This window comes from Sceloporus occidentalis, unplaced genomic scaffold (assembly GCF_023333645.1).
Source record: "Sceloporus occidentalis isolate IW3139 unplaced genomic scaffold, rSceOcc1.0.p SCAF_292, whole genome shotgun sequence".
Taxonomy (NCBI): domain Eukaryota; kingdom Metazoa; phylum Chordata; class Lepidosauria; order Squamata; family Phrynosomatidae; genus Sceloporus; species Sceloporus occidentalis.
The window spans coordinates 431,216-458,231 of NW_028317272.1; the positions used below are offsets into that span (position 1 = coordinate 431,216).

At 43.7% G+C, this 27,016-nt stretch overlaps 11 non-coding genes across 11 annotated transcripts; all 11 read right to left on the reverse strand.

Moving 5' to 3' along the window:
• Window positions 1-11,370: 11,370 nt before the first annotated feature.
• Window positions 11,371-11,442, reverse strand: TRNAW-CCA (transfer RNA tryptophan (anticodon CCA)). Its single transcript has one exon. It is a non-coding gene; the product is annotated as a tRNA-Trp (tRNA).
• A 259-nt stretch (window positions 11,443-11,701) lies between these two features.
• TRNAI-AAU (transfer RNA isoleucine (anticodon AAU)) lies at window positions 11,702-11,775 on the reverse strand. Its single transcript has one exon. It is a non-coding gene; the product is annotated as a tRNA-Ile (tRNA).
• A 384-nt stretch (window positions 11,776-12,159) lies between these two features.
• Window positions 12,160-12,231, reverse strand: TRNAW-CCA (transfer RNA tryptophan (anticodon CCA)). The gene has a single exon. It is a non-coding gene; the product is annotated as a tRNA-Trp (tRNA).
• Window positions 12,232-13,054: 823 nt separating this feature from the next.
• On the reverse strand, window positions 13,055-13,128 carry TRNAI-AAU (transfer RNA isoleucine (anticodon AAU)). The gene has a single exon. It is a non-coding gene; the product is annotated as a tRNA-Ile (tRNA).
• A 404-nt stretch (window positions 13,129-13,532) lies between these two features.
• TRNAW-CCA (transfer RNA tryptophan (anticodon CCA)) lies at window positions 13,533-13,604 on the reverse strand. Its single transcript has one exon. It is a non-coding gene; the product is annotated as a tRNA-Trp (tRNA).
• A 4,082-nt stretch (window positions 13,605-17,686) lies between these two features.
• On the reverse strand, window positions 17,687-17,758 carry TRNAW-CCA (transfer RNA tryptophan (anticodon CCA)). The gene has a single exon. It is a non-coding gene; the product is annotated as a tRNA-Trp (tRNA).
• Window positions 17,759-18,252: 494 nt separating this feature from the next.
• Window positions 18,253-18,326, reverse strand: TRNAI-AAU (transfer RNA isoleucine (anticodon AAU)). The gene has a single exon. It is a non-coding gene; the product is annotated as a tRNA-Ile (tRNA).
• A 399-nt stretch (window positions 18,327-18,725) lies between these two features.
• On the reverse strand, window positions 18,726-18,797 carry TRNAW-CCA (transfer RNA tryptophan (anticodon CCA)). Its single transcript has one exon. It is a non-coding gene; the product is annotated as a tRNA-Trp (tRNA).
• A 4,087-nt stretch (window positions 18,798-22,884) lies between these two features.
• TRNAW-CCA (transfer RNA tryptophan (anticodon CCA)) lies at window positions 22,885-22,956 on the reverse strand. The gene has a single exon. It is a non-coding gene; the product is annotated as a tRNA-Trp (tRNA).
• Window positions 22,957-23,450: 494 nt separating this feature from the next.
• Window positions 23,451-23,524, reverse strand: TRNAI-AAU (transfer RNA isoleucine (anticodon AAU)). Its single transcript has one exon. It is a non-coding gene; the product is annotated as a tRNA-Ile (tRNA).
• Window positions 23,525-23,923: 399 nt separating this feature from the next.
• TRNAW-CCA (transfer RNA tryptophan (anticodon CCA)) lies at window positions 23,924-23,995 on the reverse strand. Its single transcript has one exon. It is a non-coding gene; the product is annotated as a tRNA-Trp (tRNA).
• Between the last annotated feature and the right edge of the window lie 3,021 nt (window positions 23,996-27,016).

Here is a 27,016-nt window from a genome sequence, read left to right on the forward strand (position 1 = left end):
GAGTCAAAAGCAGAACGTTATAGAGAGAGAGGAGAGAAAAAAATGGAGAGCGAAAGAAGAAGCCAGGGGCTGAATACAAAATAGTTGTTTTGGAAGCTTGGAAGAAATGAACGAGAGGGAGAAGTAGAGAGAGAGCGGAGCGGTGAGCCGTGGTGGGACAGCTCTGCAGTTATCAGGGGGTACTTCACTGATTCCTCCCTCCTTCTCTCTCTCTCTCTCTCTCTCTCTGCACCGATGCAGCTAACGGTGGCTCCTCCCTCTCCACCCTACTCGCAACGCATGTATGTGGGTACTACGCACATATATGGGGGGCTTTGTATAAAGGTGGCGCAGGTGCAAAAAAAAAAAAGAAAACAGGAATAAATGCAAACAAAATAGCATTGCACCAATGTTTAAAAAAAGTACACGATCACGCCATTAAATGCCGTGCATTCTACATATAAATGTATCTGTCAGGATTTTGTGCCCAAAAATGATGACAAAATTAACCCCCCACCGACAAAATGCCAGTGTCACGTCCGCAAAGGTGGGACGCAGAAAGGCCGGCGGTTCCCATTATATGTACTACTATTATGCTGCAATGGCAATTTTATACCCCTGTAGTCCTCTGCTGTCCCAGAGGAGGGACCACCATGCAAAAAAACATGGCCAGGAAAGGGGGTATAAATGTCCAGAGCTTTGGCAGTTCAAGCTGCGCAGGTGGGAAGACGGCTACACCGAATTGCCGGTGACAGGTTAATGGAATTAAGGGACACTGGTCTGGAAGTTGAAGGGTTAAACAGGAATGCTACGTTGGAGCAAATAAGTTGAGAAACGGGGACTCTGTGGGGCGATGAAGGGCAGTCTTGCGGGCAAGTGGGAAGGAAAGGGTTAAGGGGGGTTGAGCTAGTGCATTGGAGCGAAGGGGTTAAGGACAGCATTGCAGCAATGGAGTGAGGGTAAGCGCGACTCTGGTGAGTGTTCCAGACCTTCCAGGTGTTTGACGGGGAAAGGAGTCAATACACAGAGGATCCTGGTGGAGGCTGGGAATAGGGTTATTGGGGAAATGGTTCTCGGCGCAAGAAGGGTTAAGGAAGTGGTCCATAGAGCCGGGTAACTTGGGAGAACATCTCTGCGATGGGGGGGGGGAATGGGCAGAGCGAGAAAGACAAGGAGATGGATGTGTGAAGAAATTTAATGCAGCAGAAAGGGAACTGCAGAACCGGGCTCTGCTACAATGAGAAATCTCTGACTCAGCACGATGTGACGCAGAGAGAGAGAGACAGGGGAGAGAGGGAGACAGAGAGGAGGAGAGAGGGATAGAGAAAAGGTGACAAGCAGAGAGGGAGGAAGAACAGGAAAAAAGAAAAAGAGAGAGAGAGAGGGGAGAGAGGGAGACAGAGAGGAGGAGAGAGGGATAGAGAAAAGGTGACAAGCAGAAAGGGAGGGAGGAAGAACAGGACAAAAGAAAAAGAGAGGGGGGGAGAGAGAGGAGGAGAGAGGGATAGAGAAAAGGTGAGAAGCAGAGAGAGAGAGAGGGAGGGAGGAAGAACAGGAAAAAAAGAAAGAGAGAGGGAGACAGAGAGGAGGAGAGAAAGATAGAGAAAAGGTGACAAGCAGAGAGAGAGGGAGGAAGAACAGGAAAAAAGAGAAAGAGCAGAAAGACATATATAGAGAGAGGGTGAGAATGAGTAAAAGTGACCACGAAGAAGAATGAGAGGGGTAGTGAGAAAGCGAGTGAGACGCAGAGAGGGCCGGACCACATGAGAGTGGGAGAAAAGCGTTTGTAGCAAACGAGGTGAGAGACTGCTGCAGAAAGAGAGGAAAATAAACTAGACAGTGGAGCAGAAAGAATGAGATGGAGATAAGCAGAAGGGTGGAAAGAAGATGGAAACAGAGAACGAGAGGAAAAGTGAGATGGGGAGAGGATCAATATAAATGTGTTAAGAGGGAATGAGGAGAGGCGAGTGTGAGGGTCATGTGGAGGAGAAGGCCTCCCGATGATTGCCCCCCGTGTTTCCAAACACGCACGGTTCCCGCAAGACGCTCTGCTCTAACCTAAAAGAAATCGTCACGGAGCCTTAAAATCATGAAGCTGAAAACAGATTTTGACCTATATTTCCTCCTGTCTCGCTTCATTTACATAAATAAATATATCCTCTAAATCAAACATTTCAATCCAATAAGCTCTCACACTTTGGAACTCTGAAAAGAAATTTCTATATGTCTTCATCTCGTTTCGGATGGTGATCTCATAGGTGTGACCTCAAAAAACACTGTAAATGCCCCATATCTGAAATCTGTCGCGTCGTTTTGTATTAAAGTGACCTTTCTCATGGACGAATGCCCAGAACTGCTCTGCACATTCAAGGCGAGGTCCTACCCATGATTATAAATAAGCATCGAAACATTAAGTTACCTTGAAGACTATCATTTGGCGTGAGGTCTGTTGTAAATGTATTCCTAGACCATTCTCCAGGTACATTTTCTAGAGGTTTGTGATACCTTGTAGTAGATTCCCAAGATTTCAGGACCTCAGAGACCCTCAGACAGCAGCGACGATTCTTACTTCGGAAAATATCTAAGTTCCTCTATCAGTGGCACAACTACAAACATTATCCACCAAGGCTTCTTAACATGACACCCATGAAGACTTAAGTGGAAGAATGACTTCTAGTCAATCAAATTGAACCAAAGATCAAACGGGGAAGATGAAGGCAGCGGTCAGAAGAACTTTATATATGTCTTACTTTATATATGGTCTGTTAAATGATCACAAATGTCCTTGGACAAATTTTACAAAAAAATGTGATTTAGTATGTTTTTTTAAATAATTTGCAAATGCATAACCTTATTCTTTCTTACATTGAACTACATCTGCCGTTCGGTTTAACATACTTCTCTTCCAATCTGTTTAAATCAAATTGTGGAGGAAAAAAAAAACCCCTTTGTCTTCTGAGTTCATTATCTTACATAGAAACATAGAATTTGGGGGCGGTTAAGAACCCATTCGGAGCATAAATAATTATGTTTATGTGTCAAGTATTGGAAAGCAGGAGATGAGACATCGCTAAGGATAGGACTGTGAAGTCTATACTACTCTTAAAGGGACAGATTACTCTCCTGGGGAAAAAAAATCCATATTAAAGACATCTGACGCAGAAGCTGCAGCCCTGCAGCTGCCGATGCCCTCCTCCTTCGTGTTCCAATGATTCGTGCCACTGATTGGTTGCTTTAAGATCAATGGGAGGGAAGTTCTCTTGATTACAATGTAGCAAACTCAATATAGAGTCCCTCATCACAATTATGTATTTAAAATGTGCATTTCCTCTCGCTATTTACACCAGTTAATGTACGGGCTTTGTCATTAACCCCTTAATGACAAAGCCTGTACATGTACGGGCTCAAAATGCATTGTTGTCGATGGGTTTAGGGACCGCCCGTTGTCCTTAAGGGGTTAAGGGGTTAAGATTTAGACGGGTCATTAAATCGAGCCCCATATATCTTTATTGTTTTCACTGTTTGTTATCAGACCATATAAATTCTGCATTCATGCTATATAATGTACAGCGCTGCGGAATATGGCGGTGCTATATAAAACAATAAATTATAATAATATATATTATTTGCAATTAAAACTAATAATAAATTCCTCATGTTTATAATGATATATCTGAAATAATTATGTGTTATGTGAGTGTTTTAATAGGATTTTAATTAAAATAACCATTTTCACGAATCCCTCTCCTTATTAGGTTTAATTACAATAATGTTCTTATAATGTAACCTAATTTAATACTTTTATATTAGGTAATAGAATTGCCTTCTGTCATCCAATAGGCTTCACCATTTGGGTTTTAATATAAAGAAAACAGTCCAAAAATGCCATTTAATTAATGAATGAGACAAATTCAATCAATTAAACTGAATACATTTAAAGCTGCTGTTCCACTTATGCAAAATAATTTATAAAATTAAATTAGATCCGTCGTTTTATTATTATTATAATTATCTTTTATAATTTGGAGAAGTTATTTTTTTTTACAATTCTGATAAAGCGTGTACTTTATTAGTTACAGACGCTGCCTGTTTGTGGTTCACTTCCAACCTGGATCGATTGAGGGTTTCCTAAATAAAGTTGAAGAAACAAAAAGAAGTGGCTCTTTTAAGAGTTTTCTTTTCTTGGGATGGGTTTGAATGCCAGACTTACTCCCGGCTGGTTGCTGTCCTAGGCTTGGCTGCTCCGTACCACGGCCACCGTCCTCTACACCGAGCACCATGAGATGACGTCATATCCCAGCAGTCTACATGTGGAGCATGGAGTGAATTTTCCATGGCATGGTGCTCCACGGTGTATATGAGACAGTTACAATGGAGATCTCTTATCTTCCCAACCTGCCCATGGAGCAGTGGCATGCTAGGGACTCTGACCACTCTGTAATGGCAATCTGCCCCTGGCTATGCGACAGAGGCGCTATCTCACCTCCTTCATCTGCCGCCCTAGCTCTAGTAGCGGCCTAGCTCAGAAGATGCCACTGCACTTCGTAAAAGTGTTCAGTTCAGCTGCGTAGGTGGAACAGCACCTTCAATAAGCATTTGCTGGGTCATTTTTTTAATTGATTACAATTCCTAAACTGACCACTAGATGGTGATACTAACTCTAACGCGCATCGCGCTTGAATGATGATTCCGTTCTTTCTTTGCCGGATTGAGGGTTCATCACATAACTTGTTTAGTGCATTTTACTGAACTGGGAAAGGTCACCGGTCGCAGGTAAAACAGACTTTTGCAATCACAAGAATTATTGGGATTGCATACCTCCCAATGCTTGAAGTGGATGTTATGGTTTTAGGAGATACCAACAACAAAAGCTATGGTGAGTAAAGGTGATGGAAAACCCTTCCACTTAAAATTAAGGGGTAGTAGAAGTATTATTAAACACTCATCTACAGACACCAGAAGGCTTGTTTTTCCCTCAGAAATCTCATGGTGCTGCCACAACCACAGAGGATTCTGGGTAGGCGCATGCAAACAAGTTTTAGGAGGTGAAGCTAGAGCCTTATACAAGACATTGGAACACCTGGGAAGTCCCCGGGTTTCGCCAGGAAAGTACCGCTTCTTTAGGCACCCTATCTGTTACCTAATTTTCACAACAGTTTGGGCTGCTTGCAGGAAAGAGTTCCTTTTGAAATCAATGGGAGTTCTTTCCGCACATGCATGCGGGGGGACCTCTTGTTAAAGCTATTGGAAATTTCGCAAGAGCCACCACACTGGAGCTGGTGGCAAGTACGATGCTGGCTAGCATGAGATGTGTTTTGGTAAACGCATCGCCATCCTATGAGATGCTGAGCTAGGAGAGAGACAAACAAAATATGTGGGGAGTGGGCACGACCAAAAACTGCTACCTACCCGGAGTTTGAAAACACTGGAGAAGCAGTTCTTCACCCCAAGTGCCTGGGTGAGTTTCCCGGTATACTCATACTCATAAGTGTAGTCCAGGCCTAAATCAGTTCCTCGGCACATGAGAACCCACTATTCCACATGTATGTTTCAGCCCACCCTGGGCTTTGTCCGTTGGTTCATGTTTGGACGACCTATTTTTCTTAGTATCGCATCTAAAATACTACTTTAGCTATCACCTCTTGGGCTGAGTTAGTTAAAGTTAGTTTTATACCATCTAAAAAAGTGGGGTAATTTGTGAACCCCAGATGGTCGCAGCAGACAACAATTTATTTATTACACAGACATCTATATCTACAACCATACGCAAGGAACCAAGAAGAAAACACAAATCGCACTAATTCTTAGACCTTATTGCAGTTTGCCTATGATCAAGTACTGAAAGGGTCTACCAATTATTCTCTACATCTGTGTAAATGATGATAAGGTCAGAAGTAATTCATTGTACGGACCCTTGTTGTTCGTCTGAGCCAAAGACTTTAACGCTTTCCTACTAAAAAGATACTTCTCTGCAGAACCATTGAAAGACTTTTTAAGTTTGAGGGATGTATGACCTACCAGTTGAATGCTGGCGTGTAAATCATATGTACCTGTATCTCATTCCCGTCTCTGTCAGTGATACTCCATGTGTCCTCATGAATCCATCCAGTCCACAGTCTGCCGGCCGATGGGCGACCCATCGATATGGAGGAGAGATGGGCTCTCCCAATCCGGAGCCCAACACCCTTCGTTTGAATCCACCACCCCTGCGTAGGGGGCTTCCAAAGATGTCATTACAGGAAGATTTATAGGTGTACATGAAGATGAGAAGAAGAGTGGGCAGTAGAAGGAGAACACGTTGAGGGAGAGGGAAGAAGGTGAAGGCATCAGAATGCAGAAATTAGAGATTTTATGCAGAGGGGCAAAGTTAAAAAAAAAAAACAAGAGAGGTGGGGAAAGTTGGAGAGAAGGAAAATATTTAAGGAGAAGAGTCACAAAGAGTCCCAATGGCACCAAATGAAGGAGGAAAGCAAGCATGGAGTTGGAGGTATAACTGAGTTTAAAGGATTGACAGATGGGAAGTGATCAAATGACCTAAAGAAGAACATAGAAGACACAGCTCCTGAACCCCGCTAGCTTTAGAGAGACGCAGCATTACTTTCGCCTGAGATGTCTCAGAGACACACGAAGTGCGACAGCCGTGTCCCTTCTGTGTCTGCGTGCCCGGGGGGGGGGCACAGCTGAGGCATGGAGCTGGGCAAGGGAGAGAGGAGAAGAAATGTATATTGAGCTATGAAGGAAAGAGGTATGGAAAGAATGCGACGATGGAAAAAGAGATACAGAAGCAGACAATGTCTAAAGAAAAAGAAGGAAATAAGGGAGAGCGAGGAAAGAGACTATCGAGACTGGAGAAAAAAAACGTGGAAGGGAAGGCTTGGGATCTTCTAGGGTTATAACTGGTGGATTCGAGATTCCTGCATCTGAGCTTCTCTGTAGAGAGTATTCAGTGAACGAGCAACTTTGGTTAGAGAAAAGAAATGGGGTACAAAAACAGAGAATATGAGAATATGAAAAATTGTTGGTTATGGGCTGAACGTTGGGACAATGGAATTTTTTTTTTGATTGGATAAGAGAACTTGATACAACACGGACAGAAGGATACACTATAATGTAAGATGAGAATTTTAGAAGGGTGGAAAGAGTTGACTGGCACCACCTTTCCCTGTTAGCAGCAGAGGATTATGGGAAGATGATGTAGCCGCTGGGGTAAACAGGCTGACCTGATGCTAACTGCCTCTGACACCTCAACAACAGTGTGCTCCCCCCTCCCAGTCAGCGAGCTGGAGACCTATATATATCCTATATATATATATATTTATACCCTGTGTGTGCGTAAAAACATCGCTTTTTATGTTTCACCCCCGGACAACCTTCTTTTTTTATTTCCCTTATAGTAATTCTGTGTGTTTAGTAAGAGCTGACATTAGAACATACATGTCAGGTATAAAGAAAGAATGGACCATCCATGGTCACAAGCCAAATAGCCCAATGGAACTGGCAGAAATGTGACGTGGCAGTCAACATCATCGACATCAACATCAAATGGGCTATGTCCGCATTGCCTACTGATATCTAATTACACCAGTGCATGTCAGTATCTACTGGCTATGTCTAGCCTTATGAAGGAATGCTTCTGTATAGGCTGGTTAGGTCTAACTCGCCAGGAATGCATCTGCTTGTTGTGTCTTGCTTGGCAGGAATGTGTGTGCATCGGCTGGCGAGGTCTAACTCAACAGGAATGTGCATCGACTGCCAAGGTCTAAATCAGCAGGCATGTGTTTGCATCTGCTAGTAAGGTCTTACTCAGCAGGACTGTGTCTGCATCATCTGCTAAGGTCTAAATTAGCAGGCATGTGTCTGCATCGGCTGCTAAGGTCTAACTTAAAAGGAATGTGTCTGCATTGACTGCCAAGGTCTAAATCTGCAGGCATGTGTCTGCATCCGTTATTAAGGTCTAACTTCATACGATTCATACGAAAATGTCTGCTGCTAAGGTCTAAATTTGCAGGCATGTATCTGCATCGGCTTCTAAGGTCTAAAGCAACAGGAAAGTGTATCAACTGCTAATGTCTAAATCAGCAGGCATGAGTCTGCATCAGCTAGTATGGTCTAAATCAGCAGGCATGTGTCTGCATCAGCTAGTAAGCTCCTATGACCCAGCGTTTCCTCTTAGTAACTCGGAGACGCAACGCATCACCCAGAGTCTCCAGGCGAAACCTGGAGAGTTCCCAGGTATGGATTTAGGTCCCAAAGTGGGACTCGTATTTCTGACCAGGAACACTTGGGATTATGTTATTTACAACATAATTCAATCTAAATGCAGCCCCAAAACAATAAGAACTTCCACCATGACGTTTTAACAACATCAAGACTACATTGTGTGAGTAGATTTTCTTACAATAAATACCTCCTTGGCGCATGAGCCCTTTGGACAACCTCCCAGAATTCATATCAATATGTTTTGCTTGATTTAATAATCACTTGGCTTCATAATATAGTCTGAATCCTGTAACACAATCCACGTATTCCAACCATAGCCTACTACCCCGAGCCTAGAAGGCCAGTTCTCAAAAATGACCCAACGGCAACGATACTGCGATCTGAGATGCGTAACCCATCCTGTGTGCCATTCGTGGTTTCTCCCTTGTCATTCATGTAGGATTTTACATGTCGGCATTACTGACGCAATGCTGTACGGGGAATTATGACCCACTTATTATGATAACAGCTCAAGACTAAGCTAACCATGGCTTGGTGTGGACACCAAATCATCTGACTCATGTAGACTCTGTACGATGTCTTTTAACGAGACCCCCTTAATTAGGAAATTGTCTTTAATTTTTTCAAATGGCACCCGAATCACTTCCCTGTATACATTCTGATAGTGATGTGATTTAGATTTTCCTACATATAAAGCTATCCAGATGTGTATGAATGGTACTCACCTGTACCGCATTCCACTGGGCACCCCCTGGCCGAGAAAGTCATGAAGTTGTTGTTCCCGGGCATTGTTTAAAAGGTGGGGGGCGGCTGTCCCATTCTCCCCTCTTCTCTTCAGCTCGCCTCGGGGTTTCAGCTTCTTAGAGACGTTGAATCCATAAATTTCATCCACGCTAAACCTACCAACTCGCCCTATGCTGCCACGAGGAGTGTGAGAGAACATGATAACAGTCCCACCAGGGAAAACGCGCAGAACAAGGGGAATTAGAACAATAAAAATAGGTATTTCAAACAACAGGGGTAAGGGGTAGGAAGGAAATGTTGATGCAACAGAGGGGCAGAGGCACCAAGACAGGGTAAAGCGAAAAAAAGGGGGGCTTGATTATTTTTGTTGAGTTTGGGAAAGGGCTTGGTCCCCAAATTCCTTTCCAGTTCTTCTGTAGCTCTTTGGCTTCCCTGTGACAAGCCACCCGTTCCTGACCCACTATATGAGTCCGAGCCTCGTTTACAAACCCTCCTTGCATCTGCGTCTCTCTATTCCTTCCCCCGTTGGCTTTATACCACACCATCTCCTACGTGTCCTAGAGGAAAGCCCCCCGTCCAGCCCTGGACACACCTGTGGCTGTCTCCTGTTTCTAAAGTCACTTGTCCATCTCAGTCACTGGCATTTCACCCCCCCCTGCTCCCAGCCCCTGGTTTCCAGATTAGCAGAGCGATTAGCAGCTCACATCCAGCCAGACAGATGGTCTGCAGAGCGTTGCGTATCCTATTCCGTGGCAGAACCCTGCAGAATATCATATCTCCCCTTCCCTGCCAATGCCTTAGAGAGCGCGGTGCCCTCTCTGTGGGCTTGGTCCTCCAGAACATCTGTCATACTGACTCATAGTCCCTAGCAGAGCATATTGTGCTTGTCCAGCGCAGAGCATATGGTGCGTCTTCCCCAGGCCGAGCGTTTTGTATCCCTTTTCCTGCAATAATATTGCTCTCCATCCCACAGTCTCTCACTTGTAGGGGCCCAGTGCGAGCATCTTACCTCCCCACATCCTCACTCGATGAGGGGCAACTTTTGGAGATCTCGCTGACAATAAAATCCCACCGTTCTTTGCCAGTTGCTGTATATGAGTACTGGCCGGGAGGTTTTAATTAGAGTTCTAATACCACTTGAGTACATTTCATGTGAAGAGGAGACCTCTGAGATCCCAAAAGCCTGTGAGACATCTTTTCGGTGTGCCCAATAAAAGTTATCACCTTCTTCTAAAGACCTTCTCTTGGACCAGCATATCTATTTAATTTTTTTTGCCCCAGACGAAGATGATTAGAGACCCGATGTTTTCTGCGGCCTTACGTGGACCACTGGCAGCTTCACAATCTTCACAGATGCAGCTACAGCATGACACCTCTGGCTTTTTAACTATAACCACATCTCCAAAACAGTTTCTAAGACAAAAAAAAAAACTAATAAAAATAAATTGCAGGCTATCACAGGTTTTAGTTAATGAACTTACTTGCGCTAAAAGATGCGAAGGTAGTAAGCAAACATCTCATTGTATTTAAACTATGCAATATAAATGAAATTAGACAATTTTATCTTCATTCTGGTCTCATTTTCCGACAATCTTAGGCAAGCATGATCCACCAAGACCTATGATTGAATTTAGTTGACAATCTTCAGCAGATGATTCCATCAACAAAAAAGATGTCTGAGTTCTCCAAAAGTTCATGTAAGTCTATATCTTTTTTTTCTGTGTTGGCCTAATTAAAAGTATTCAGCTATGTTGGAGACTTCAGCTAAAGACTCCATTTTCTATTTGGCTAATATGGCCATATGGTGAAATTTTTCGTGTGTCCACATTTACTCACATCGGGGAGAGGAAGTCAGCGCAAGCGCCACCATTTTGGCGAAAGTTTCCATTGTGCTCTGTCTGCAGACATGCGAACAACTAAAGAAGATAGTAGAAGACAGAGAAGATAGAAGGTGAAGAAGATGCGGTAGCAGTCGGGGGAAGCGGAAGTGGACATTTAGAGAGCATGAGAGAGAGAATGAATGTGGCACCAGGCAATTAATTTTTTCGTTCTGGAATTAAAAATGGCCCTAATTTTCGGCCAAGCCGAATGGGCAGGAAATGAAATTTTGTGCCCCGAAAAAGAATGGGCCAAAAACAAGCTAAACAAATTCTGTAGCACTATTACTATAGGACAGTGAAAATTAACAATACAATTTAAAAAAAGATAACAAATTGGCAATAAAATTAACACACACATTGTCCTGCCAAAAAAGTGCGTCTAAGTGAATACTATAAGTTCTAGGTATATTTGATGAGTTGGTCACTCAACATGAAATAATTATTATTTTTATACGTTATTGGTATTGGTCTGGTGGTTGAAGGTGGTGCTTGATGCCTTGTTAAGGAACATTAATCAGGACATTTAAAAATAAAATTTAAAAAAACATGACCCCGACGTGATTTGAACACGCAACCTTCTGATCTGGAGTCAGACGCGCTACCGTTGCGCCACGAGGTCTACATAGAGTTTGCCTTGTGAACCCTGGTCTCTAAAATGTCTTCACACTGACTTATATTACATGAACTGTTCTACAGACAGAACCCAATCATTTCCACATAAGCATTCTGGTCACATTTGGTAGACCGACTATGAGCATTTTAATTTTTCGTTTTCTTTGTCCGTACTGATTGAATTTGTATACTGTTTTTATCGTAATATTGCAAGTTTTTAAAGAGAAATTAAAATTGAAAGGAGATACCAGTTAAAAAAATTGCTCCGGCCCGTACGGGGACCGAACCCGCGACCTTGGCGTTATTAGCACCACGCTCTAACCAACTGAGCTAACCGGCCACATGCTATGATTTGAAGCCTTATTTCAGGACCCGCAAACACTTGCATCAACACTTTTTTCCACAAAGTATAATTAGGATTTAGAGGGGCAGTAAAGTCATATTTTAGTAATAAATAACCGTAAAGGTACAGTAAATTTACAAAATGTGAGCACCAGCCAATGTATTTTGTTCCTGTATTAAAAATGCCCATAATTTCCAGCCGGGCAGGGAATGAAATTTGTTGCCTGAAAACGAATGGGCCAAAAACAAAAGTAATAATTATTTAAAACCTGTTTTTATAAGTTATTGGTGTTTGAATTTACGCTCATGCGTATGGTAAGGGGTGCTTGATGTCTCGTTAAGGAACATTAATGAGCATATTTTCAACAACAACAAAACAAATTGACCCCGACGTGATTTGAACACGCAACCTTCTGATCTGGAGTCAGACGCGCTACCGTTGCGCCACGAGGTCTACATAGCATGCATGCTGCTGACCTATGCCCTGTGAACAGTAGTCTGCAAAAAAATCATTCCACTGAATTACACTAAGTATTCTTTTAGAGGCGGAGCAAAATGTATTATAGCACAAGGTGCATTTCAGCCACATTATGTAAACCGACTATGAGCATATTAATTTTTAGTTTTCTTCGTCGGTACTGATAAATTTGTACACTCTGTTTTTATCATAATATTACAAGTTTTAAATGTATCTAGGAAAAATACACCACTACAAGGCACCTGCTGATTCAGGCTAATGCTGCGAAAGATTTTATAAATAGGTTTGTGATACTTTTTAGCAGATAAATATTCTTAGAATAAGCTCTAGATTATTCTAAGAATAGCTCTAGATAGCTATAGATGTGTGCCAGCCTGTTACGTTTATTGATAGAGCGCCACTAGATTCAATAGCACTATTACAATAGGAGGACAGTGAAAAAAGTAACAATTACATTTAAAAAAAAGATAATAAATTGACAAATTAAGACATTATGTCCTATGAATTTCTTGGATGGAAAAAAGCAAGTTTAATTGAATACTATAAGTTATAGGTATAATTAATTACTTTGTCAGTGAAAATGAAGTCATTATTATTTTAAAAACTGTTTTTGTAAGTTGTTGGTGTTGGTCTGGTGGTTAAATTTACGCTCATACGTATGGTAAGTGGTGCTTGATGTCTTGTTAAGGAACATTAATCAGGACATTAAAAAAAAAAAAAAAGTTGACCCCGACGTGAGTTGAACACGCAACCTTCTGATCTGGAGTCAGACGGGCTACCTGTTAAAATGAAAAGTCCATGGCCCGTACAGGGATCGAACCCGCGACCTTGGCGTTATTAGCACCACGCTCTAACCAACTGAGCTAACCGGCCATGTGCAGCTTACCTGCAAATGATGTGTCAGCACCCTCAAGCAGTCACATCATCACTTTTTTTCTACAAAGCCAGTTGTGTCCTACCAGCAGAGAACACTGTCCGTCTAATGATAAGTCAAGGGTGTGTTCCTCTCCTTCAGAAGATCTTCTATCTCTGCAAAATGTTAAGCTACATGGGTGTCTAATTCAGACATGTGTCCCTAGGAAAAATACACCACTACAAGGCACCTCCTGATTCAGGCCAATGCTGCGAAGATTTTATAAATAGGTTTGTGATACTTTTTAGCAGATAAATATTCTTAGAACAAGCTCTAGACAATACATTGACAATAAAATTAACACACATTAAGACACACTTAGTCCTATGAATTTCTTAAAACATTTAAAAAAAAAAAAAAAAGTTGACCCCGACGTGATTTGAACACGCAACCTTCTGATCTGGAGTCAGACGCGCTACCGTTGCGCCACGAGGTCCACATGTTGGCGGCCCTTCTGGCTTTTGCCATGTGCCCTGTCTTCAAAAAGTCATCACACTGAATATAAGATGACCCTATAGGAAAAAAAGTTTTACTAGTAAATATTCATTCATGTGAACTATTCATATTTAGCCCCTTAATGACAAGACCGTTTCTTACTTGTAGTACATTTTGGGACAGTGGCTCTTTTAACATTTTTCAGTGTTGCTGTTTAGCTGTGGTACAATCCCGCAATGGCACTTTAAGAGGCCTCTAGCTCGGACGTGGTGCCGGCATTCTATGCTGAGCCCCGGAATATGACATCATATACCGGCGCTCAGAAGTGAAGCAGCGCGCGTTGCGGTAGAGGAGGGAGACAGAGGCTTCACACTCCAACCGCAGGACCTCTAAGTGAACTTAAAAAAGAGAGAGGGTAGATAGTGAGAAGGGAGGGAGAGGGGTAGATAGTGAGAAGGGAGTGAGAGGGGTAGATAGTGAGAAGGGGGAGAGGGGTAGATAGTAAGAAGGGGAGAGGGGTAGATAGTGAGAAGGGAGAGAGAGGGGTAGATAGTGAGAAGGGGGAGACTGGGTAGATAGTGAGAACGGGGGAGGGGGAGATAGTAAGAAAGGGAGTGGTAAGAATATTGAACTAAAGAGTGAGAATGAGTGAGAAAATGAATGAATGTGTGGATGCATTGTGTGAATGAGTGAGACTGGGTAGATAGTGAGAAGGGGAAGGGTAGATAGTGAGAGGGGGTAGATAGTGAAAAGGGGAGAGAGGGGTAGATAGTGAGAAGGGGAGAGGGGTAGATAGTGAGAAGGGAGAGAGAGGGGTAGATAGTGAGAAGGGGGAGACTGGGTAGATAGTGAGAAGGGGGAGGGGGAGATAGTAAGAAAGGGAGTGGTAAGAATATTGAAATAAAGAGTGAGAATGAGTGAGAAAATTAATGAATGTGTGGATGCATTGTGTGAATGAGTGAGAGAATTAATGTGTGGATGAATTGTCTAAATGAGTGAATTAATGAATTTGTGTGAATGAGTGAATAAATTATTGTGTGAATGAAAGTATTAATTAATGAGTGACTGTAAAAGTGTTTGTGTGTATCATAGATGTATAATTGCGCAAAAATGGCACAAGCAGAGTTTTTGAGTCTTGGGGACCAAGATGACACAGGCAGGGTGTTTATAGGACAAAGATGGAACAGGCCGGGCTGTTTGGGGACAAAGTTGACTCATGTTGGGCTGTTTGGGGACAAAGATGGCAAGTCTTACGTGTGTAATTTGGGTGCTAGTCAGGATCTATGTGGGTAGTGTGGATGCCAGGGGTGGCTTTGGGGTGTGTGACCTGTGATCTATGTAGGGCTGCAACTAACGATTATTTTCATAATCGATTAGTTGGTCGATTATTTTTTCGATTAATCGGATAAAAAAAATAAATGTACATTTTTCATTTATTTAAAATAATTTAATAAACAAACAGGATGTTAAAAACAAACAGCAGAATAAAAAACTTTTGATAAGAATTTCTTGTTTTTATTTCCCAACCTGCCCCCCCAGTTATGCACATTTGAGCCACACTGCCTCCCAGATGTGCCACACTGCCTCCCAGATGTGCCACACTGCCTCCCAGATGTGCCACATACCCCCAGATATGATTTATACCCCCAGATATGCCATAGTGCCCTCATAGATTCACAGACTTGTTCACAGCACACATACACAATACTTTTATGAATAGATACATCATTAATCTTCACTGCCCCCAAGATTTAGATTCCCCTCAGTTTGCTCCCCTTTACCTCTAACTGCACCTTAAGGTAACTTTATTACCGTATTTGCTCGATTATAAGACGACCCTGATTATAAGACGACCCCCCAAATCTGAATATTAATTTAGGAAAAAAAGAAAAAGCCTGAATATAAGACGACCCTATAGGAAAAAAGTTTTACCAGTAAATGTTACTTCATCTAAACTATTTTTTTTTAATAAAAGCTATGATTGAGAAAAATATTTTGGTTTTATTTCCTTCTATTTTCCAACCTGCCCCCCAGTTATGCACATCTGCCCGCGAAATGCCTTATACCCCCTATATGCCACTGTGCCCCATGATATGCCTTTTAACCCTATATGCCACTGTGCCCCATGATATGCCTTTCGACCCCCTATGTGCCACTCTGCCTCCAGAAATGCCTTATACCCCTATATGCCACTCTGGCATTTAGAGGGTTAAAAGGCATATTATGGGGAAGACTGGCATATAGGGAGGTTTCAGGCATTCAGGAGGCAGAGTGGCATTAAGGGGGTTAAAAGGCATTTCACAGAGCACTTTGCCTCCAGAAATGCCTTATGCCCCCCCCATTTAACACTCCCCCGCCCCCCCCCCCAAACTTACCGGTGCTTCTGACTTCCCTGTCATGTAGCCGGGGCAGCGTTTAGATCCCACGCACTTACGCTGCAGCTGGAAGAAGGCGTGGCTAGCAGCGGGGGTTGTCTGCGTCCATCGCGCAGACCTTCCCCGGCTGTCAGAGATCAGAGTTCCTCGCAGGGGCGTACCTAGAGTATTTGGCACCTGGGGCGGATCCTGTATGTGGCACCCCACCCCCACACTTTAAAACTGCATAGCTTCTACCGTTATATACCGGCGCAGACACTGAAGGTGGTACAGCATAACACTTACTGTTATCATTATATACTGAGGCAGACATTGACGGTGGTACAGCAGAACACTTATCACTATATACTGAGGCAGAAATTGACGGTGGTACAGCATAACACCTATCACTATATACTGAGGCAGACATTGACGGTTGTACAGCATAACACCTACCACTATATACTGAGGCAGACAATGACGGTGGTACAACATAACACCTATCACTATATACTGAAGCACACATTGACGGTGGTACAGCGTAATCCCTATCACTATACATTGAGCCAGACATTGACAATAGTGCAGCATAACTCCTATCACTATATACTAAGCCAAACATTGATGTGGTGTAGGCCTACCACTTCATTAGTAGTAGGGATGCACCGAAACGAATTCTGGACTGAAACCGAAAATGCAGCATTTACCTGGCCGAAACCGAATATGCCCCCCCCCACACCATAAAAAAAAAATCTAACACTTTTATTTCAAGTAAGTAACACACCAAAATAGGACAAAACAATTAGATAACAATATTAATATATATATATATATATATATATATATATATGATTGTTAACAGCAATCACATTTCTATCATGCCCAGGCATACCCAGATTCCAGGATGTACTCGCAGACTTGGCATGATAGGAGTATGATTGCCCTATCTACCCCTTCTCACTCCCTTTTGTCCTACCTACCCCTTCTCACTCCCTTCTCCCTATCTACCCCCTATCCCCCCGTCTCACTCCCTTCTCCCTATCTACCCCCTCCTAACTATCTACCCTCTCCCACTTTGAAGTTCACTTACCTTTCAGGAGTCCTGCGGTGGGGGTGCAAGGCCTCTGCCTCCCAGCTCTGCCACTGTATGGAACAGTATAGAGTGATGGGAGTTATGATGTACTAGAGCATAATTATATAATGAAAAATACATTGGAAATGGTACAGCATAACACCCATCACTCTCACACACTTACCAACCCGCACATATACCAATCCAGACATATACCAATCCACACACACACACACACACACCAATCAACTCTCACTCACTGAATGCTTTCCTACCTTTCCTCTTTTCTCCTTACAGCTTCTTTTCCTCCTCTTCTTCTATCTTCTTCCGGGTCAGAGGGCACGGACAGCGGTGGGCGCGGCTTCAGTGTTGTGCACCGGGATCTGACAACAAATCCCAGCACACAGCAGCTGTTGCCGCGCGGATCGCAAGGGAGCGATATCGGAGGTCTTTAACTCATCGGAGGCTCACTCAAGGGAGCCGGAGGTCTGCTAAAGACCTCCGATACCGCTCCTTTCCGAGCCTGCTCCTCCAGCGGCGGACATTGCTGTCCGTCTCTGCAGGGGTGCCGGGTGCCTGCAAGTTGGCACCCCCCTGATGAGCGGCACCCGGTGCGGACCGCCCCCCGCTAGGTACGCTGCTGGTTCCCCGCACCTCTGACCCCGACGTGATTTGAACACGCAACCTTCTGATCTGGAGTCAGACGCGCTACCGTTGCGCCACGAGGTCACACGTGTGGTCTTGTCACATACAGGAAGCCATATAGACTGGTCCAGCTGTCGCAATGCAGTGATCAATCCAGCAACCTTGGAGTTATTAGCACCACGTTCTAACAAACTGTTCACACACCACCATCTGATCTGCAGTCAGATGCGCTACTGTTGCGCCACGAGGTCTCCTAAATGTAAATAAGTAGGGGGTGCAAGTTAATATTACTGTGCAAAAGGAACACCGTGCACATTTAAAGGGACCACAAAGCTTTTTCCACAAAGCATAACCGTTCCTCGTCGGCTATGATTTAGAGGTATTATTGTATCTCTCTGGTGTATATATAAGTATATATAGGAGCTTTTATCTGGAGAAAGTAGTAAAAAAGTGACAGAGATATCGATTTAAAGATACAGTACATGGTGGATATGCTATACTTGCTTAGTCAAGCCGAGAAGCACTTCTGCCTCATTCACACCAGTGGCGTAACAGAATAATAGATCCAAAAGATGGGATGGCCCGTACGGGGATCGAACCCGCGACCTTGGCGTTATTAGCACCACGCTCTAACCAACTGAGCTAACCGGCCATGTGCAACTTACCTGCAAATGATGTGTCAGCACCCTCAAGCAGTCACATCATCACTTTTTTTCTACAAAGCCAGTTGTGTCCTACCAGCAGAGAACACTGTCCGTCTAATGATAAGTCAAGGGTGTGTTCCTCTCCTTCAGAAGATCTTCTATCTCTGCAAAATGTTAAGCTACATGGGTGTCTAATTCAGACATGTGTCCCTAGGAAAAATACACCACTACAAGGCACCTCCTGATTCAAGCCAATGCTGCGAAGATTTTATAAATAGGTTTGTGATACTTTTTAGCAGATAAATATTCTTAGAACAAGCTCTAGACAATACATTGACAATAAAATTAACACACATTAAGACACACTTAGTCCTATGAATTTCTTAAAACATTTAAAAAAAAAAAGTTGACCCCGACGTGATTTGAACACGCAACCTTCTGATCTGGAGTCAGACGCGCTGCCGTTGCGCCACGAGGTCCACGTGTTGGCGGCCCTTCTGGCTTTTGCCATGTGCCCTGTCTTCAAAAAGTCATCACACTGAATATAAGATGACCCTATAGGAAAAAAAGTTTTACTAGTAAATATTCATTCATGTGAACTATTCATATTTAGCCCCTTAATGACAAGACCGTTTCTTACTTGTAGTACATTTTGGGACAGTGGCTCTTTTAACATTTTTCAGTGTTGCTGTTTAGCTGTGGTACAATCCCGCAATGGCACTTTAAGAGGCCTCTAGCTCGGACGTGGTGCCGGCATTCTATGCTGAGCCCCGGAATATGACATCATATACCGGCGCTCAGAAGTGAAGCAGCGCGCGTTGCGGTAGAGGAGGGAGACAGAGGCTTCACACTCCAACCGCAGGACCTCTAAGTGAACTTAAAAAAGAGAGAGGGTAGATAGTGAGAAGGGAGGGAGAGGGGTAGATAGTGAGAAGGGAGTGAGAGGGGTAGATAGTGAGAAGGGGGAGAGGGGTAGATAGTAAGAAGGGGAGAGGGGTAGATAGTGAGAAGGGAGAGAGAGGGGTAGATAGTGAGAAGGGGGAGACTGGGTAGATAGTGAGAACGGGGGAGGGGGAGATAGTAAGAAAGGGAGTGGTAAGAATATTGAACTAAAGAGTGAGAATGAGTGAGAAAATGAATGAATGTGTGGATGCATTGTGTGAATGAGTGAGACTGGGTAGATAGTGAGAAGGGGAAGGGTAGATAGTGAGAGGGGGTAGATAGTGAAAAGGGGAGAGAGGGGTAGATAGTGAGAAGGGGAGAGGGGTAGATAGTGAGAAGGGAGAGAGAGGGGTAGATAGTGAGAAGGGGGAGACTGGGTAGATAGTGAGAAGGGGGAGGGGGAGATAGTAAGAAAGGGAGTGGTAAGAATATTGAAATAAAGAGTGAGAATGAGTGAGAAAATTAATGAATGTGTGGATGCATTGTGTGAATGAGTGAGAGAATTAATGTGTGGATGAATTGTCTAAATGAGTGAATTAATGAATTTGTGTGAATGAGTGAATAAATTATTGTGTGAATGAAAGTATTAATTAATGAGTGACTGTAAAAGTGTTTGTGTGTATCATAGATGTATAATTGCGCAAAAATGGCACAAGCAGAGTTTTTGAGTCTTGGGGACCAAGATGACACAGGCAGGGTGTTTATAGGACAAAGATGGAACAGGCCGGGCTGTTTGGGGACAAAGTTGACTCATGTTGGGCTGTTTGGGGACAAAGATGGCAAGTCTTACGTGTGTAATTTGGGTGCTAGTCAGGATCTATGTGGGCAGTGTGGATGCCAGGGGTGGCTTTGGGGTGTGTGACCTGTGATCTATGTAGGGCTGCAACTAACGATTATTTTCATAATCGATTAGTTGGTCGATTATTTTTTCGATTAATCGGATAAAAAAAATAAATGTACATTTTTCATTTATTTAAAATAATTTAATAAACAAACAGGATGTTAAAAACAAACAGCAGAATAAAAAACTTTTGATAAGAATTTCTTGTTTTTATTTCCCAACCTGCCCCCCCAGTTATGCACATTTGAGCCACACTGCCTCCCAGATGTGCCACACTGCCTCCCAGATGTGCCACACTGCCTCCCAGATGTGCCACATACCCCCAGATATGATTTATACCCCCAGATATGCCATAGTGCCCTCATAGATTCACAGACTTGTTCACAGCACACATACACAATACTTTTATGAATAGATACATCATTAATCTTCACTGCCCCCAAGATTTAGATTCCCCTCAGTTTGCTCCCCTTTACCTCTAACTGCACCTTAAGGTAACTTTATTACCGTATTTGCTCGATTATAAGACGACCCTGATTATAAGACGACCCCCCAAATCTGAATATTAATTTAGGAAAAAAAGAAAAAGCCTGAATATAAGACGACCCTATAGGAAAAAAGTTTTACCAGTAAATGTTACTTCATCTAAACTATTTTTTTTTAATAAAAGCTATGATTGAGAAAAATATTTTGGTTTTATTTCCTTCTATTTTCCAACCTGCCCCCCAGTTATGCACATCTGCCCGCGAAATGCCTTATACCCCCTATATGCCACTGTGCCCCATGATATGCCTTTTAACCCTATATGCCACTGTGCCCCATGATATGCCTTTCGACCCCCTATGTGCCACTCTGCCTCCAGAAATGCCTTATACCCCTATATGCCACTCTGGCATTTAGAGGGTTAAAAGGCATATTATGGGGAAGACTGGCATATAGGGAGGTTTCAGGCATTCAGGAGGCAGAGTGGCATTAAGGGGGTTAAAAGGCATTTCACAGAGCACTTTGCCTCCAGAAATGCCTTATGCCCCCCCCATTTAACACTCCCCCGCCCCCCCCCCCAAACTTACCGGTGCTTCTGACTTCCCTGTCATGTAGCCGGGGCAGCGTTTAGATCCCACGCACTTACGCTGCAGCCGGAAGAAGGCGTGGCTAGCAGCGGGGGTTGTCTGCGTCCATCGCGCAGACCTTCCCCGGCTGTCAGAGATCAGAGTTCCTCGCAGGGGCGTACCTAGAGTATTTGGCACCTGGGGCGGATCCTGTATGTGGCACCCCACCCCCACACTTTAAAACTGCATAGCTTCTACCGTTATATACCGGCGCAGACACTGAAGGTGGTACAGCATAACACTTACTGTTATCATTATATACTGAGGCAGACATTGACGGTGGTACAGCAGAACACTTATCACTATATACTGAGGCAGAAATTGACGGTGGTACAGCATAACACCTATCACTATATACTGAGGCAGACATTGACGGTTGTACAGCATAACACCTACCACTATATACTGAGGCAGACAATGACGGTGGTACAACATAACACCTATCACTATATACTGAAGCACACATTGACGGTGGTACAGCGTAATCCCTATCACTATACATTGAGCCAGACATTGACAATAGTGCAGCATAACTCCTATCACTATATACTAAGCCAAACATTGATGTGGTGTAGGCCTACCACTTCATTAGTAGTAGGGATGCACCGAAACGAATTCTGGACTGAAACCGAAAATGCAGCATTTACCTGGCCGAAACCGAATATGCCCCCCCCCCCACACAATAAAAAAAAATCTAACACTTTTATTTCAAGTAAGTAACACACCAAAATAGGACAAAACAATTAGATAACAATATTAATATATATATATATATATATATATATATATATATGATTGTTAACAGCAATCACATTTCTATCATGCCCAGGCATACCCAGATTCCAGGATGTACTCGCAGACTTGGCATGATAGGAGTATGATTGCCCTATCTACCCCTTCTCACTCCCTTTTGTCCTACCTACCCCTTCTCACTCCCTTCTCCCTATCTACCCCCTATCCCCCCGTCTCACTCCCTTCTCCCTATCTACCCCCTCCTAACTATCTACCCTCTCCCACTTTGAAGTTCACTTACCTTTCAGGAGTCCTGCGGTGGGGGTGCAAGGCCTCTGCCTCCCAGCTCTGCCACTGTATGGAACAGTATAGAGTGATGGGAGTTATGATGTACTAGAGCATAATTATATAATGAAAAATACATTGGAAATGGTACAGCATAACACCCATCACTCTCACACACTTACCAACCCGCACATATACCAATCCAGACATATACCAATCCACACACACACACACACACACACCAATCAACTCTCACTCACTGAATGCTTTCCTACCTTTCCTCTTTTCTCCTTACAGCTTCTTTTCCTCCTCTTCTTCTATCTTCTTCCGGGTCAGAGGGCACGGACAGCGGTGGGCGCGGCTTCAGTGTTGTGCACCGGGATCTGACAACAAATCCCAGCACACAGCAGCTGTTGCCGCGCGGATCGCAAGGGAGCGATATCGGAGGTCTTTAACTCATCGGAGGCTCACTCAAGGGAGCCGGAGGTCTGCTAAAGACCTCCGATACCGCTCCTTTCCGAGCCTGCTCCTCCAGCGGCGGACATTGCTGTCCGTCTCTGCAGGGGTGCCGGGTGCCTGCAAGTTGGCACCCCCCTGATGAGCGGCACCCGGTGCGGACCGCCCCCCGCTAGGTACGCTGCTGGTTCCCCGCACCTCTGACCCCGACGTGATTTGAACACGCAACCTTCTGATCTGGAGTCAGACGCGCTACCGTTGCGCCACGAGGTCACACGTGTGGTCTTGTCACATACAGGAAGCCATATAGACTGGTCCAGCTGTCGCAATGCAGTGATCAATCCAGCAACCTTGGAGTTATTAGCACCACGTTCTAACAAACTGTTCACACACCACCATCTGATCTGCAGTCAGATGCGCTACTGTTGCGCCACGAGGTCTCCTAAATGTAAATAAGTAGGGGGTGCAAGTTAATATTACTGTGCAAAAGGAACACCGTGCACATTTAAAGGGACCACAAAGCTTTTTCCACAAAGCATAACCGTTCCTCGTCGGCTATGATTTAGAGGTATTATTGTATCTCTCTGGTGTATATATAAGTATATATAGGAGCTTTTATCTGGAGAAAGTAGTAAAAAAGTGACAGAGATATCGATTTAAAGATACAGTACATGGTGGATATGCTATACTTGCTTAGTCAAGCCGAGAAGCACTTCTGCCTCATTCACACCAGTGGCGTAACAGAATAATAGATCCAAAAGATGGGATGGCCCGTACGGGGATCGAACCCGCGACCTTGGCGTTATTAGCACCACGCTCTAACCAACTGAGCTAACCGGCCATGTGCAACTTACCTGCAAATGATGTGTCAGCACCCTCAAGCAGTCACATCATCACTTTTTTTCTACAAAGCCAGTTGTGTCCTACCAGCAGAGAACACTGTCCGTCTAATGATAAGTCAAGGGTGTGTTCCTCTCCTTCAGAAGATCTTCTATCTCTGCAAAATGTTAAGCTACATGGGTGTCTAATTCAGACATGTGTCCCTAGGAAAAATACACCACTACAAGGCACCTCCTGATTCAAGCCAATGCTGCGAAGATTTTATAAATAGGTTTGTGATACTTTTTAGCAGATAAATATTCTTAGAACAAGCTCTAGACAATACATTGACAATAAAATTAACACACATTAAGACACACTTAGTCCTATGAATTTCTTAAAACATTTAAAAAAAAAAAGTTGACCCCGACGTGATTTGAACACGCAACCTTCTGATCTGGAGTCAGACGCGCTGCCGTTGCGCCACGAGGTCCACGTGTTGGCGGCCCTTCTGGCTTTTGCCATGTGCCCTGTCTTCAAAAAGTCATCACACTGAATATAAGATGACCCTATAGGAAAAAAAGTTTTACTAGTAAATATTCATTCATGTGAACTATTCATATTTAGCCCCTTAATGACAAGACCGTTTCTTACTTGTAGTACATTTTGGGACAGTGGCTCTTTTAACATTTTTCAGTGTTGCTGTTTAGCTGTGGTACAATCCCGCAATGGCACTTTAAGAGGCCTCTAGCTCGGACGTGGTGCCGGCATTCTATGCTGAGCCCCGGAATATGACATCATATACCGGCGCTCAGAAGTGAAGCAGCGCGCGTTGCGGTAGAGGAGGGAGACAGAGGCTTCACACTCCAACCGCAGGACCTCTAAGTGAACTTAAAAAAGAGAGAGGGTAGATAGTGAGAAGGGAGGGAGAGGGGTAGATAGTGAGAAGGGAGTGAGAGGGGTAGATAGTGAGAAGGGGGAGAGGGGTAGATAGTAAGAAGGGGAGAGGGGTAGATAGTGAGAAGGGAGAGAGAGGGGTAGATAGTGAGAAGGGGGAGACTGGGTAGATAGTGAGAACGGGGGAGGGGGAGATAGTAAGAAAGGGAGTGGTAAGAATATTGAACTAAAGAGTGAGAATGAGTGAGAAAATGAATGAATGTGTGGATGCATTGTGTGAATGAGTGAGACTGGGTAGATAGTGAGAAGGGGAAGGGTAGATAGTGAGAGGGGGTAGATAGTGAAAAGGGGAGAGAGGGGTAGATAGTGAGAAGGGGAGAGGGGTAGATAGTGAGAAGGGAGAGAGAGGGGTAGATAGTGAGAAGGGGGAGACTGGGTAGATAGTGAGAAGGGGGAGGGGGAGATAGTAAGAAAGGGAGTGGTAAGAATATTGAAATAAAGAGTGAGAATGAGTGAGAAAATTAATGAATGTGTGGATGCATTGTGTGAATGAGTGAGAGAATTAATGTGTGGATGAATTGTCTAAATGAGTGAATTAATGAATTTGTGTGAATGAGTGAATAAATTATTGTGTGAATGAAAGTATTAATTAATGAGTGACTGTAAAAGTGTTTGTGTGTATCATAGATGTATAATTGCGCAAAAATGGCACAAGCAGAGTTTTTGAGTCTTGGGGACCAAGATGACACAGGCAGGGTGTTTATAGGACAAAGATGGAACAGGCCGGGCTGTTTGGGGACAAAGTTGACTCATGTTGGGCTGTTTGGGGACAAAGATGGCAAGTCTTACGTGTGTAATTTGGGTGCTAGTCAGGATCTATGTGGGCAGTGTGGATGCCAGGGGTGGCTTTGGGGTGTGTGACCTGTGATCTATGTAGGGCTGCAACTAACGATTATTTTCATAATCGATTAGTTGGTCGATTATTTTTTCGATTAATCGGATAAAAAAAATAAATGTACATTTTTCATTTATTTAAAATAATTTAATAAACAAACAGGATGTTAAAAACAAACAGCAGAATAAAAAACTTTTGCTAAGAATTTCTTGTTTTTATTTCCCAACCTGCCCCCCCAGTTATGCACATTTGAGCCACACTGCCTCCCAGATGTGCCACACTGCCTCCCAGATGTGCCACACTGCCTCCCAGATATGCCACATACCCCCAGATATGATTTATACCCCCAGATATGCCATAGTGCCCTCATAGATTCACAGACTTGTTCACAGCACACATACACAATACTTTTATGAATAGATACATCATTAATCTTCACTGCCCCCAAGATTTAGATTCCCCTCAGTTTGCTCCCCTTTACCTCTAACTGCACCTTAAGGTAACTTTATTACCGTATTTGCTCGATTATAAGACGACCCTGATTATAAGACGACCCCCCAAATCTGAATATTAATTTAGGAAAAAAAGAAAAAGCCTGAATATAAGACGACCCTATAGGAAAAAAGTTTTACCAGTAAATGTTACTTCATCTAAACTATTTTTTTTTAATAAAAGCTATGATTGAGAAAAATATTTTGGTTTTATTTCCTTCTATTTTCCAACCTGCCCCCCAGTTATGCACATCTGCCCGCGAAATGCCTTATACCCCCTATATGCCACTGTGCCCCATGATATGCCTTTTAACCCTATATGCCACTGTGCCCCATGATATGCCTTTCGACCCCCTATGTGCCACTCTGCCTCCAGAAATGCCTTATACCCCTATATGCCACTCTGGCATTTAGAGGGTTAAAAGGCATATTATGGGGAAGACTGGCATATAGGGAGGTTTCAGGCATTCAGGAGGCAGAGTGGCATTAAGGGGGTTAAAAGGCATTTCACAGAGCACTTTGCCTCCAGAAATGCCTTATGCCCCCCCCATTTAACACTCCCCCCGCCCCCCCCCCCAAAATTACCGGTGCTTCTGACTTCCCTGTCATGTAGCCGGGGCAGCGTTTAGATCCCACGCACTTACGCTGCAGCCGGAAGAAGGCGTGGCTAGCAGCGGGGGTTGTCTGCGTCCATCGCGCAGACCTTCCCCGGCTGTCAGAGATCAGAGTTCCTCGCAGGGGCGTACCTAGAGTATTTGGCACCTGGGGCGGATCCTGTATGTGGCACCCCACCCCCACACTTTAAAACTGCATAGCTTCTACCGTTATATACCGGCGCAGACACTGAAGGTGGTACAGCATAACACTTACTGTTATCATTATATACTGAGGCAGACATTGACGGTGGTACAGCAGAACACTTATCACTATATACTGAGGCAGAAATTGACGGTGGTACAGCATAACACCTATCACTATATACTGAGGCAGACATTGACGGTTGTACAGCATAACACCTACCACTATATACTGAGGCAGACAATGACGGTGGTACAACATAACACCTATCACTATATACTGAAGCACACATTGACGGTGGTACAGCGTAATCCCTATCACTATACATTGAGCCAGACATTGACAATAGTGCAGCATAACTCCTATCACTATATACTAAGCCAAACATTGATGTGGTGTAGGCCTACCACTTCATTAGTAGTAGGGATGCACC